Below are 14716 nucleotides of genomic sequence, written 5' to 3'. Positions count from 1 at the left end.
GTGTGCCTGTAGTCACGGCTACTTAAGACACCGAGGTGGGAGGACCACTCGAGCTCAGGAATTCAAGGTTGCAGTGAGCTATGATCGCACTACTGCACTCCAGCCTAGGTGACAGAGTGAGACCCTGTCCAAAAAAGAAGAAGAAGAACTGGGGACAGACAAGAGGAAGCAGGGAGCAGAAAAAATATGAAAGATACTCCAGAAACCAAACACTGGGGCCATTTTGCAGAAGGGCAGATGGGTCTCCAAGCTATAGCTGCCACGGGCTCAGCTGCAGTAGGACACGGCATGGTGATGAGTGACCAGAGGCGTCATTCCTGAAACATCAAGGGAAGGTTAAGTGTGGTTTATCATCTAAGATGGCAGAAGGCAAGCCATGCATTTTTAAAAGACATTGGTAAACTTGCAGTCGGTGGAAAATTCTCCAGCCTGGAGTATCCCCTTTCCCACGGGTGCTGATTAAGAGCATCCGTGTGTGTGTCCCATTCTCTTAGAGACTTCTGCCCCCTTCCTTCTACCTGACACTTAACTGAGACTGAACACAAAACCTACTAAAAACTTGATTCTCAAGCGCTACATCCACTTCTGCCTCGAAGGGCCCTGATCCCCAGGTGAGCCAGTCTCGGGCTGTTCCCTGGATGGTAGTCGTGGACTACAAACGACCTTCAGGACATCTGTGAAGTTCGTGAGGGTAGAGGGTGGGGATGATTTAAAAAGACAGCCCTGGAGGTCAGGATTCACAGGGCCACAGTCAGGAGGAAACTGGAAGGGCCCTCACGGGGTCCCTGGGGCCTCCCTCTCTCAGCCAGCAGGGAGGCGATGGGTCTGGTTCCTCGTTTGTTAAGCTCCAGGGACAAGCGAAACTGCCTCCCAGGGGGACCCAGGCAAAAAGATCTCACTTCACTTTGAAACTCTGGGACTTTGTTTCTCTGGAGCAGACTCAGAGCTCTCGAGGCTGACCTGGGCCTGAACCTGGATGGGGCTTGGCTGTAGGAAAGCATTCTGACGCAACAGGCACCCGAGGGAGCCAGTGAGGCTGTCTTCCCATCTCTGCTGGCCTCATCCCTCATTTCACGTCTTCCTGGTTCTCGTTACCAGCAAAGCTTTCCTTCCTTGCTACCCTCTTCTAAGCAGCCTCTGGGTCCAATGTGCCCACGGAGATGCCCAGGCCTTCCCTGCCCACCATGGCCCTGGCCTCACCACTCACTGCTCTCCTGGCTCCTGCCTGTCCCCACACCATCCACGCCACACCCCGGCACACTGGACTGCGCTTTACTCTCTGCCCTGTGTGTCCTCAGCCAACCTCTCTCACTGGCAAACACCCAACCACCTTCCCATTCAGTCTTCATCTTGTCTGGACCATAGACCATTGTGAGGTTTTGACCAACACCACGGGCCAGAACAGCCACACACACAGCATCTAGGGAGGCTCTGACCTCCCCCAGAGTCCAGCCACCAAGCCCCTGGAGGCCGATAGACCCAACTCCAGGCCACAGCTCAGAGGTCGCTGCTACAGGAGAGCCTCTTTGGCCCATTCCCCCATCAGCCAACTTTTACTGAGGGGTTGCCATGTGCCAAGCCCAGGGGTGGGCACCACTAAGATAATTGATCAAGAAGTGCCTCTCCTGCTCCTGGAGCTCTTGGCTCATGCCTTTATCATGGTGCCTGTTGTCCGCTTTGCACTTTATCTGTTTCATGAGCAGATCCCCAAATATACAACAAAGTCTTCTAGGGCACACACAATCATGAATCAATGTTTTCATACCCAGCAGAGCTAGCACTCAATTTAAATGTTTGTTGAATGAGTGAAGGAATGCACAGTCACAAAACATGTTAAATCAACATGATGTCTGCAAGGCTGGCTGATTGGAAGGACATTATCACTAAAGGCCCTGCCTACACTTGGCCTGATCACCCAGGGGCAAACCGTTCCTATTAAGAATCACGAAGTTCTGGCTCTTGCACAGCCTTTGTTTCTCATTTGTATGCTGTATTAGTCCATTCTCATGCTGCTAATAAAGACATACATACCAGAGACAGGGTAATTCATAAAGGAAAGAGGTTTAGTTGACTCACAGTTCCACGTGGCTGGAGAGGCCTCACCATCACGGCGGAAGGCGAAGGAGGGGCAAAGTCACATCTTACATGGTAGCAGGCAAGAGAGTGTGTGCAGGGAGAGTGTGCGCATAAAACTATCAGATCGCGTGAGACTTATTCACTCTCAGGAGAACAGCATGGGAAAAACCCACCCTCCTGATTCAATTACCTGCCACTAGGTCCTTCCCAGGACACATGGGGATTATGGGAGCTACAATTCAAGATGAGAGTTGGGTGAAGACACAGCCAAACCATATCATATGCTTTACACAGAAATGCTCCTTATTATGTTTACTCTTGTTCACCTTATTGTTTTATTGCATCGTGTGTATATAGATCATTTTCTCTGTATGTGACAGTGTGGCTAGAGAAACTGGGCATTCTTCTTAACTTTGAACCTGATTATAATAACACCCTTGGAATGAAACACCACAGTTTTGCAAAATGATCATATCCACATGACCTCATCCTAACCTCATAATAGCTTTGTGAAATGAATGGGTATCGGCTCTTATCTCCAATGTTCAGACCAACAACTGGTAGCTCCCAAGGATTAAGACTTGCCCAAGGTCTTGCAGTTACTACCCAGCCCTCCCTGCTACCCCTCCTGAAGATTCTGGTCCTCCTCTGGATCCCTGGTAGCTCACTGTCCCTTGCCCAAAAAGCCCCTTATCCTCTTTCTCTGCCTTGGCCCTCCTGCCTTGGAGAACTCACTGGTCACTCCAGTCTCCTGCCCCCAAGATGAGACCTTGAGAGAATCAATTCTGCTCATCTCTTTCCAACTCCACGGGCTCAGTGACATCACACCGGTGGCGTGAGATCAGCTTTGGTGGCAGTATTTACACCATGGTAACTGGCCAAGTCCTAGCGTCCATCCCAGGCCCTCTATCCTGTTCCGTTGACTCTGCCTCCTGACTCCAACTGGTCAGGTCAGAACCCTGGAAGCTTTGGGTCTTTCTGAGAGGACTGCACCCTTTCCTCGAGCACCGTGGAGCAAGAGCTGCTGTGCTTTGCCGGGAAGGGTGGGTCCTGCCTGCTGAGACCGAAGGAGCCTCCCTGGGAGGGGGCGGGAGTCAGCAGCCAGGAGTTGAGCTGTGATGAGCCCTGGAGCTCATTTTCTCCTGCTTGAGCCTCCTCCAGAGCCCCCTTATAAATGCCAGTCAAACCTTATGATTTTCATCTTTCATTATTCAGTGAGGAGAAGGCAGATTAAAAATACATGATGGCATTTTCCAGGTCAGCTCGCCAAGCCTGGTGAGGGTGTTTATCAAGGGTCCTTGTTCCTGCTGCAGCACCTGGGATGTAAAGCTCAGCTCCCCTCCCTCTCAGCCCCCTGGGCCTGCCCCAGCCCAGAGCCCCCTCCACCTCCCCATGCCTCATTCAGGCATCGGCTGTCTGGGAAGTGTAAGACTGTCTCCTGCCAGAAGAGGCAAGGCCTTTGTGCTTTATTGAAAGAGACAGGATTTATTTTCATTTTCCTTTGCCTTCTGTGCTTTGAGGTTCCCTAAAGCCAGGGGATTCAGGAATGAGCAAAGAAATCAGATCCCCCGTGAGAGTGGCTCTCTGGAGTGTGGGCGCTGAGAGAATTAGCTGCGAATTCACTCCTGCTTTGAAATCTGCTTCCTCATTAGGCCTTATTGATCCTCAGGTAGGACAATTCCCAGCTCCGCTTTCATTTTAGGAAAATTTCTAGAAAGCTCACCCTTTCTTTGTATAGGGCTTTGGTGTGGGGGATGCTTCAGGACAACTGAAGCCGTGCTGGCTCTGTCCCCATTGTGGGCCCCATCCTCTCTCCAGACCTCCCTGACTGGCAGATCCATCAGTTTTTCCCCCGAAGCCACCAGGAAGTAGAACAAAGGCCCCTTCTGCACAAGGCAGGGCTGCCCGGGAAGGATGTGGGGTCTTCTGGGGCAAGGGTTGCAGGGCTGTGTATCCCCCCTCTACCCAGCAGCATGCTGGAGCCAGCTTGCACCAGCTGAAAAGAGTCCATTCTTTCCAACGCTGTGTTTATCAACATCACTTTGGCAGCTTGCAGTTGGCCGTAGTGGGGGTATTTACACCATGGAAATTGGCAAGTGAGACCATCAGGGCTTTTATTTTTCTGGAGAGCCAGTTGTTCAGCACTTACTAGCACACCACCTCCCTCCTGTGTGTTGCTTCTTTCCCTCCCCAGGGCTAACCCGTCTGCCAGGCACTTCTGCAGGGAACTGCTGGGATTCAGAAAGCAATACCTTAATTGAAGGCCTCAAAAGCAAAAGTTTTTCTCTGACCCTCTCCTGCCCACTGTCTCTCAATCTCATTCTCCCCAGAGGCTAGCCATAGAAACTGCAACCCCTCTTCTCCAAGGGGGTCACTGAAACCAGAAACTCTTTTCCCCAAAGCCAGCCATAAAACCTAAAATATATGACTTTAACCTTCCCTCCACCTTTCTGTGTAAGAACCGGCCATAAATAAATGATCTGTCCTACCTTGTTTGACTGTAGGTCATAAGACCCCCACGCCAGAGAGGGTCCAGCTCCTCACCCAGCAGGAAGGAACACTGCACAGCGAGGCCAAGAAGAATCTAAGCAGACAGGCCTTGCTGAGCTTCCCCACTCAGTCCGTTAGCATCAGCTCAAACCGTGTGTGTCCACCCTGTTTCTACACGGCTGGTTATACTTTGTTGAACAGAAAATGGACAATTTCCCCTGTATCTTTGGGTCTTCATTCTGAAGACTGCTGTGTACACATCAGTAAATTTTGCATGACTTTTCTTCAATGAATCTGCCTTTTGTAAGTTTGCAGCAAAACTTCAGAGGGCAAAGGGAACATGGACCCCACAGAACCAACTAAGCGAGGACTAAGGAGAGTGAGTTGGAACCAGGAAAAGCCAGTGGGCGCATCCGCCTTTCCACATAACAGAGCTGGGGCCTTGCGTGGGCTTCTCCATTTATCCCAGCTGATGTGAATGGGGGCTCCTGAGCTAGGCTCAGTCAGAGCCCCCCACTCCATGCAGAGGCCCCTGTGGGGTGAGAAGGGACACAGGGGAGAGGCCCACAGGGAGACGTCCGTCCCCTCCCCATCCCAGGCTTTGGTTCAGTCTCCACTCTGAGGGTGGTCTCTGTGCCTGGGGTTTGGGGGAGTGAGTAGTGGGGATCCTGCTTACTCTGGCTCAACGGCAGTGCGTGCGGGCATGTGGGGAGGGGAGGGTGTGGCGGCAGAAATGCTGCTCCCGACCACACATGGTGGCTCACGCCTGTAATCCCAACACTTTGGGAAGCCGAGGCAGGTGAATCATTTAAGGTCAGGAGTTCGAAACATGGCGAAACCCTGTCTCTACTAAAAATGCAAAAACTAGCTGGGCTTGGAGGCACATGCCTACAGTCCCAGCTACTCAGGAGACTGAGGCAGGAGAATCACTTGAGCCCAGGAGGCAGAGATCGCTGTGAGCTGAGATCACGCCACTGCACTCCATTCTGGGGCACAGAGTGTTTTTTTTCCCATCTCAAAAAAAAAAAAAAAAGAAAAAGAAAGAAAGAAAGAGAGATAAGAAAGAAAGAAAGAAAGAAAGAAAGAAAGAAAGAAAGAAAGAAGAAAGAAAGAAAGAAAGAAAGAAGAAAGAAAGAAGAAAGAAAGAAAGAAAGAAAAAGAAAGAAAGAAAGAAAGAAAGAAAGAAAGAAAGAAAGAAAGAAAGAAAGAAAGAAAGAAAGAAAGAAAGAAAGAAGAAAGAAAGAAAGAAAGAAGAAAGAAAGAAAGAAAGAAAGAAAGAAATGCTGTTCCTGGAGCCGCGAGGCTGGGCACAGCCAGCTCCTGTTCATAATCCCAGAGGCAGACGACTCAACATCCCTGCCTCAGCTAGCTCCAGAACCTCCTTCCTAAAGTCTCCCCAAAGCCTTGTGGTTCCAGCCTGGGCTCTCTCATGGGGGCCCACTCCCCAGGAAAGGGCTGCCACCTGTTTGAAGGAGCATTCACCAGGCTTCCTCTAACCTGGCCTTGGCCTCCTTCTGCTTTTAAAATTTGCTCCAAGAAGACATTAGCATGAATCCCAGGGGAGGGTTCCAGGCCATCTGGGGCTCTTCCTCAAGGACAATGACCCCAGGGGCCAGGGAAAGCACCAGTGTGGTGAGGAGCGGTGTGGCCGATGAGAGCCTGGCCCTGGTCTGGGCCGCCCCAGGAGAAGGGGCTCCAGCCCCATCTGCCCCTCAGGAACTGCCTCTGCTGGCCCTGCAGGTGATGGGCCCGTCTGCTTCACTGTAGGTCTCACCTAGGGTGTGGGTGGGGCCAGGATTAGGAATTTCACTCCAGCTTGGTCTTGCCCATTCTGAGCAGCCCAGGAAGGCTCCGGCAGAGAGCAGGGCACACTCAGAAACTGGGCCAGACAACTAGAACCCCCAGCCCAAAAAGGAAAATGTGACGTCTGATGTCTGGCTTTTTGTCTCCTCTGGCCACCCTGACCCAGGGGATTTTCCCAGAGCAGTATGTCAGTTGCCACTTCCTGGACGCAACCCAATGCTGGCCCATCTGAGAGACTCTCCCTGGTTCATTCCAATTAAACGGAGGCTTTAGCCTGGCTCCCAGAAGGAAACAGCTCCAGCAAAGCAATGAAGTCCCCAACCATCTTTGCCTAACCCCCTTTCAAATTAAAAGGGGCTCTAAAGTCTAATTATGCCGGGGAACGTGTTACCTCTTTAAACTGGAGAATCTGACTCCGCTCAAGGGATATTTGTGCTTGCCTCCAGCCTCCCCTGAGCTAAAAAATTACATGCTTTCTCTATCTGATAAATTACAACATCCTCAGGTTGGTGCTGGGCCTGAAGGGAGCCCCTGCCGGAAAACCTAAGTGTCGACCCTCTTTGCAAACTCTGAGCCAGTAATTGGTTTGGAAATACTGAGTGAATGGCTCAAAAGGCTTCAGGGGGATTAATGTGAAATAATGCATCCCCTGAAGGCATGGGGGGCACTTACCTGGGCAAAGATGGTGGCAGGCACCGCCAGCTCCTGTTCATTCCTGTGAATTTCAGCCCATGGTGGAGAAGCATCATTAGACTTCCACTGGAAATGCAGCTTCTGGAGCCCAAACCAGCCCACAGAGACAAAGAATGTTGCACCTTCTCAGCCACAGCCCCTTCCTTCCCTCAGGGGGACGTCTCACCTGCATTCTCCTCACTTGAGCATCCTTGCAGGCCAGGGAAGAGCAAAATTTGGCTCAAGGCAAATCACTTAACCATTCTGAGCCTCAGTTTGCTCATCTGTAAAATGGGAAGAATGATTCCAGTGACTCCTGCTGAGGGTGAGATGCAGATGAGAAGTGTCGGGCTCTGGGGCCGGCCACGAAGGGTGCTGGACACATGGTGATCAGTCATTATCAGGACAGGGCTTAGATCCGCACCAGGCACATCGCAGGTTGTCAGTAAATACCTGTCAGGGACTGGATATCTTGGGGACTGGATACACAGGTAGTGACAGGATAAGAGTAGGAGGAGGTCAGGCAGCCTTCACCAGCTGGGCCAGCTATCCCTGTGAGGCCACCCTCAGCAAAGACTCCTGCAGAGGCAGTAACAAGCCCATCTGCCTTAGGCTGGAGCAACCTGAGACCTCCTTCTCCCTTCAGGTGACACTGAGCCAAGGTTTCAGAGCAATGGGAGCGAGAGGGGCAAGGTTTCTAGCTCCGCAGATGCACTCAGAAGGTCACTCTGCAGATACCAGGGAACACAGAAATGGAACCAGTGATGTCTCCCACAGGGACGCCCTGGAAAGGAGTTACATGCCCGGAAGACCAAAGTCAGGTACATTCTGGTGTACCTCCCCACTGTCTCTTTCAATTACAATGACTTTCTCTTTTTTATTAGTTATGTTTAACAAATTCTAACAATGAGAACTGTTTATTGTAGAAAATTTTCAAAGCATAAAAAGTAACAAGAAAAAAAGTTTCCATACGCTGACAACTCAGAGATACCTGTTGAACATTTCCTATGCATTTCCTTCCAGTCTTTTTTCTATGCTCCAGTTTTTAAAAAAATAGAACTATCCAGTGCATAGCAGTAGCCTGCACATCTGGAGTCACATAAGAGTCACTTAGAGGCCTTTGAAAATAAAAATATTATTTCCCCTCTTCCTATCCCCCTCCCACCCTATGCTGAGATTCTGACTCTTTAAGTCTGAGATACAGACTGAAAAACTATCTTTTTAAATGACCTTTGTAAAGTCCCCTAAATGAATATTATGTGCAGCCAAATTTTGAAAACAATGTACAATATTGTACCTTGCTTTTGAACTTGATATCAAAAGATGGCTTTCAAAGCACTGTTCTTAAGGTCCTCACATTTGTTCTTATTTGTATGTTTGTATGTGGCTCTCTGTCAGACTGTAAGCTTTTTTTTTTTTTTTTTTTTTTTTTTTCGGATGGAGTTTTGCTCTTGTCCCCAGGCTGGAGTGCAATGGTGCAATCTTGGCTCACTGCAACCTCTGCCTCCTGGGTTCAAGTGATTCTCCTGTCTCAGGCTCTCGAGTAGCTGAAATTACAGGCACATGACACCATGCCCGTCTAATTTTTGTATTTTTAGTAGAGACGGGGTTTCGCCATGTTGGCCAGGCTGGTCTCAAACTCCTGACCTCAGGTGATCCACCCGCCTTGGCCTCCCAAAGTGCTGGGATTAAAGATGTGAGCCACGATGCCCGGCCCAGACTGTAAGCTTTACAGAGCTTCTGATGTGCTCTGGACATGGTAACAAAGTGGTTCCATCCCCACAGTTGCTTTGGGTGGCCACTACTCGGCTTCCAATCACATGCCTTCATTCTTTCATTTGTACATTCACTCATTCATGTAGTGGGTACTTCCTTTTACTGTCCCCAGAACCCTGGAAGCAGCTGCTTTTTTTTTTTTTTTTTTTTTTTTTCCTGAGACGGAGTCTCGCTGTGTCACCCAGGCTGGAGTGCAGTGGTGTGATCTCAGCTCACTGCAACCTCTGCCTCCTGGGTTCGAGCGATTCTCCTGCCTCAGCCTCTTGAGTAGCTGGGACTACAGGCGCCTTCCACCATGCCCAGCTAAATTTTTTGTATTTTTAGTAGAGACGGGGTTTCACCATGTTGGTCAGGCTGGCCTCGAACTCCTGACCTCAGGTGATCTGCCCGCCTTGGCCTCCCAAGTGCTGGGATTACAGGCGTGAGCCACCACGCCCGGCCAGCAGCTGCCTTTTAACATTAAGCAACTTGATCACGGTATGCTACAGAATCACAGTGACACCTCAATTCATGAACATGCTGTGAAGAAAACTTCTCAATGAAATTAATAATGTTGTCACCATTAAAACATATCTTCCTGTGTCACACAGATGGCGACTCTGCTGCATAACCAGGAGGACAGAAGCACGAAGGTGACCAAACTGTCATCTGCCGATTTCCTCAAGGATTTTGGTTTTTATGAATGTCCTGGGCCGGGAGATGGCCAGTATGGACGCCATGCAGTTCCATGTTCGATGATTTTATGCCATCTTGGGCTTAAACTGTCTCAGCTGGGAAGAAGCCTGGGGAAGGCAGAGGATGAGCAGCTTGGGACTCCCTGGCAGCGAGAATGTTCTGCTTTCTTGACTCGGTGTAGCGACCGTGGGCTTGAGGGCCAGAAAGACCTGAGTTTGAATCCCTCTTCTGAGACGCACTGTGGGGCTGCGGGTGAGGAGTGTAACCGCAGGAACTGTTTCCTCATTTGTGCAGTGGAGACTCTGATACTCACTGTAGTGACTATGAGGCTTAAGGCAGTGGGGTGTAAAAGCATTTGTGCACTATTTATATGCAGTCCGTGTTCAAGACGGCTTCCTGTCTTCATCTTCTCCAAAAAGATAATGACACTCTGCATTCTGGCATTCGACACTGTTTGGGAAGCTTTTTGTGTGTGTGTGAGATGTTATCTCATTCTGTCACCCAGGCTGGAGTGCAGTGGTGCGATCACAGCTCACTGCTGTCTCTGTCTCCTGGGCTCAGTCGGTCCTCCCGCCTCAGCCTCTCGAGTAGCTGGAATTACAGGCGTGTAATTCCCATGCCTGTAATACTCAGCTAATTTTGTTTATTTTTTGTATCGACAGGATCTCACTATGTTGCCCTGGTTGGTCTCGAACTCCTGGGCTCAATTAATCTTCCTGTCCCACCCTCCCAAAGTGCTGGAATTAGAGGCATGAGCCACCACGCCTGGCCTGGGAAGTTCTTAATTTGGGGTCATAGATGGTCTTTCCTGACACTCAGTTGGTGGTTCCCAAATACTATGGTGCAGATGGAAAGAGCCATAGGAGATGCCATGAGCTCCAGAATCCCTCTCTCTCATACGCCCCATTGAGGAGGTGTGGGGGAGGGGCTAGAGAACCTTCTGTTCAGTGACCCAGGTGATTCGGATGTGTAAGCAGGTGGGGAGATGCCTCCCTCCACCAGCAGCCTCCTAACAATAAAGCAAGTCCTTGATAGCACATCACAGAAGCCTGGGGCACTTCACTAGGGGCTCTCTCAGACACGCAAACCCACAGTGTTAGATCCCCCAGGTCTTTAGCTTCTCTCCAGCTGAAGGCTCTGCTGCCCACTGGCCCCAAGCTTCCCACGAAGGGAGGCTGCGGTGCCCAGTTCACTCCACCTCTCTCCAGGTCCTGCCTCCCACCCCCGGCCCTGAAGCCATGAGCTCTGGCCTGGCACCTGCAGACCCTGGCGCATGGAGAGGCAGCATGGTGCAGTGGCTAGGGGCGTGTGTGTGAGATCCACGCTTGAGCTATCTGATAAAGTAGCCACCAGCCATTTGAGTTACTTTATAACTCGAATCCAAAGTCCTCAATTAAAAACCCAGCGCCTCAGTCTCACTAGTGAGAAGGAGAAATAAGGGCAGCCCTGGCGTCTGCAAGCTGGCCTGGGCCTCACTCGGGAGTCCTGTTCTGTTCGCTCCCCACTCAGACAACGCTGCTCTGAAACCACAGTGAAATGAGACAGAGCAAGGCCGCATGTGATTTTGCCCTTGCCCTTCGACGGCATCGAATCTGGAGTGAGCTCCTGACTCCTCAGACCCTCCTCAAAGTTAGCCAAAGACCACATCCTAGAATAGGTCCTCTCTGGCACTCCCTCCCTGTGACACCCTGTAGTTCCACATGGTACACGTTCTCCCTCACTGCAGCCAATAATAACTCAGCTCGTTCAACTGCAAGTGCATTCCTGGTGGTCTTTGACTGGGATGACATTGAATAGCTACACTTCAAGTGCTCAGCGGTCATACGTGGCCAGGGGCTACCACGTTGGACAGCACACCCAGAACTATTCCGCCACTGTAGAAAGTTCTGTTGAGCAGCATTGGTCTACACGATCTGACTCCAAATCCTGATTGCAATTAAGCAGCTGTGTGAACAAGGACACCTCCTGTAACCATTCTGAGCTTTGGTTTCCTCGTCTGTAAGATGGGAGTTGTCCTGAGGATTAAATGAGGCAACACATGTTAAGCACCTAACCTTACGCCTAGTGTGGTAGTTTTTAAATATGTTCTTACATTCTTTGATTCTCCTTTCTTTAAGAGGTGGAATTTAATTTTTCTCTTCTTGAAGGCGGGCAGAACTTGTGACTCCCTTCGAATGAATGAAATATTGCAGACATAACAATGCCACTTGCAAAACCAGGTCATAAAAGGCCGGGTGGCTTCTTCCTTGTGTTCTTCTTCACGTGCTCAGGGAAAGTCGGCTGCCATGCCGTGAGGACGCTCAAGCAGCCCTATGGGGAGGGCCACATGGCGATGAACAAAGGCCCCCAACCGACGGCAAAGTGAGGGAGCCACTGTAGATGCAGATTCTTCTGCCCCTGTTCAACCTGTAGAGGCGGTGGCCCTGGCTGACGGCAGGACTGGAACCTCATGAAGGACTCAGCCACAACCACCCAGTAAAGCCGTGCTCAGATTCCCAAGACCTCAGAAGCTTTGTGAGATAACCAACGTTTCCTATTTTAAGCCACTACGTTTTGGGGTAATTTGTTATACAGCAATAGGTAACTAATATACATGGCGTATGAGTGGTGCTTAGTTTACGTTAGCCATGCTAGCCAATGGTCCGTGGAGCTGGCCTACAGGGAAAGAGTCCAGATCAGCTCACATAGGCAGCGGGTCTGCCAAGTTGTTCTCCACATTGCAGATGGAGAACTGACCTCTGCTGTTTGATGTCAATCTGTGAGTGTGGTCAGTGGGGTCACTCCAGAGATGAGCCATTGGACTCAAAGCAACAGCCAGGAAATGAGTGGGGGCTGACACATCGGGGTTCTGGGTGTCCATGGCCTAGGATAGCTCTCAGGTACAGCCTACCAGGGAGCACCTTGTGAGCCAGAGAGGGTCTTTCCAGCAGAAACTATGGGTTGCCTGGCACCCACACTGTAGCCCTGAGCCCGTAGCAGGCTGCCCAGGAGCCCACGGGTGAATTCCCACTTTTCCAGGAGAGGAGCTATGAGGTTGGGAAGGCAGAGGGAAGCCCAGCACACCCCAGCCTTGGCACCAGCCCTTCCTTAGCTCAGCCCTCCCCTGTCCCCACCAGAGCCACAGGCTGCATCACCGAGGTGAATTCTTCCTGCTTCCTGGGAACACCAGTGTCCCCTCGGGAACACACAATGTCCCTGGCACGAAGGACAGTCAGAGACAGCATGCACCACCCCACACCACTCACAGACCCCCATCCCCAGACACCCCTCCCTGCACAAATGGACTAGAACCCCAGAGAGAAGAAGGGGGCAACCCAAAGCAAGAAGGCAGCTGTGGGTGGGGGGGTGGAGGTGAAGCACCCCATAATGAGGTGTCTCCATGCATCTCTCAGAGCGCTAATGAATATTGGATCTGGTCACTTGCCCGGCACTCAGGCCTCACTTTACCAAACAGAGGGACGGGAAGGACGTTTGAGCTCAAATGAGCCACTTCTCCCTTCCTTTCCGCATGACCCCAGTGAATTTCAATCCTCCCACCTCCACCCTCCGCAGTCCACCATGCTCAGGTGTTCCCAAGCCCACAGAGGCGAGAGACAAGGGACATTGGCTGTAGAAGCTTCTGGCTGTTTGTAGTTTGCAGGAATCACAAAAAACCACCTCGTTTCCAGGCCCTCCCCTTCCTTGCTGCTTCTGGCTCAGAAACCATCAACCTGCGCCTCCCCCAGAAAATAAGATGAGTGAAGGATAGAGTGGTATCCTGGAGTCCCACTCAGGGTGGGAGGCGGTAACCACGTGGTGGGGGACAGAGGTCCTGCAGCTGACCCAAGGAGGGGCAGCCAGCCTCTTGACATCTGCAAACAGGAGTAGTGGACTGGACCAGGCTCCCAGGTGAGGCCAGGAGAGGCTGAGCAGCAAAGACCACCCTGTCAGGAAGGCAGGCCAGCTACACACACAGGGTTCCCAACTGCAGGCTGTAGGGAAGAATCTACCTTGTATTTTTCTAGTGCCCAAGCTGAAGGCTCTAGCCAATGCCATTGAAGGCAGGAGGCAGCTGGTCCCAGCAGGCTCAGTCTTCCTGACAGTGGAAGGTCCACCTGCCCTCCCTCCCAGGGTCTGTGCAAAGCTCATTTAGGGCTCTGAGTAATGGAGTGTTGTCACTCGGGTGTCCCCACAAACGAGATACTACATCTCCCAAGACTTCCCTGGGCAAATAAAAGCTAAATATAAATAATGTGCATGTGTCACACTCCAGCTCTGCCTTTGACTAGAGGGAACATGCTGAAATGGTTGATTAAAAATAAATAAAATTAGGCTCTTCTAGTTCCTCCCAACATAAAGGCAGGGTTTCTCCCTCTGAGCCGCTGAGATAAAGCCACCCAGCCTGCAGCAGGAGCTCCTGGGGTCCCGGCCGTGCGTGGGTTATGCCTGGTTTTATGGCCGCTGTATGATGTACACCCACTTGCAGGCATGTAGCAGACAGATACATTTTTAAGCAGTTATTGTCATGGATATGGGTCCTTGAGTGTCTGGAGAAACGTGTCTCCAGAGGAAGGCTGGTGTTCCGTCTCTCCCATCAGGAGCAGGATCGTGAGGAGCAGGTGACTGTGGATGAATTTCAGGGGCTCCCCCCGGGGACCAGGAGGTAGGGACATCAGTAAGCTCAGCCTGGCCTTCCTCTGCCCTTCTTGGAAATGCTGACAAACGCCGATGCTGGAAACTGCTGCTGTCACCCTCTTCCCACACGGCACCCTCCACAACAGGAAGACCCCACCCCCCAACACACTCCTTTCTTCCAGGCTCTGGGCTTGGGTAGGGAAGGGCAGTGGTGGCACCTCACCTTTTCATGCTGCCCTCAGTGCTGGGGTTCCATCGCTCAGGTGGCTGGACCCACCGACAGGATGGAGGCAACCAAAGGAAGCAGCTTGGCCCTTTTTTTTTTTTTTTTTTTTTGAGATGGAGTTTCGTTCTTTTCGCCCAGGCTGGAGTACAATGGTGCAATCTCAGCTCACTGCAACCTCTGCCTCCTGGGTTCAAGCGATTCTCCTGCCTCAGCCTCCTGAGTAGCTGGGATTACAGGTGCCCACCACCACGCCCAACTGATTTTTATATTTTTAGTAGAGACGGGGTTTTGCCATGTTGGCCAGGCTGGTCTTGGACTCCTGACCTCAGGTGATCCTCTCGCCTCAGCCTCGCAAAGTGCTGGGATTACAGGTGTGAGCCACCA

This window comes from Nomascus leucogenys, chromosome 14, assembly GCF_006542625.1.
Source record: "Nomascus leucogenys isolate Asia chromosome 14, Asia_NLE_v1, whole genome shotgun sequence".
In the NCBI taxonomy this organism is placed as follows: domain Eukaryota; kingdom Metazoa; phylum Chordata; class Mammalia; order Primates; family Hylobatidae; genus Nomascus; species Nomascus leucogenys.
This window is presented reverse-complemented; position numbering follows the sequence as displayed.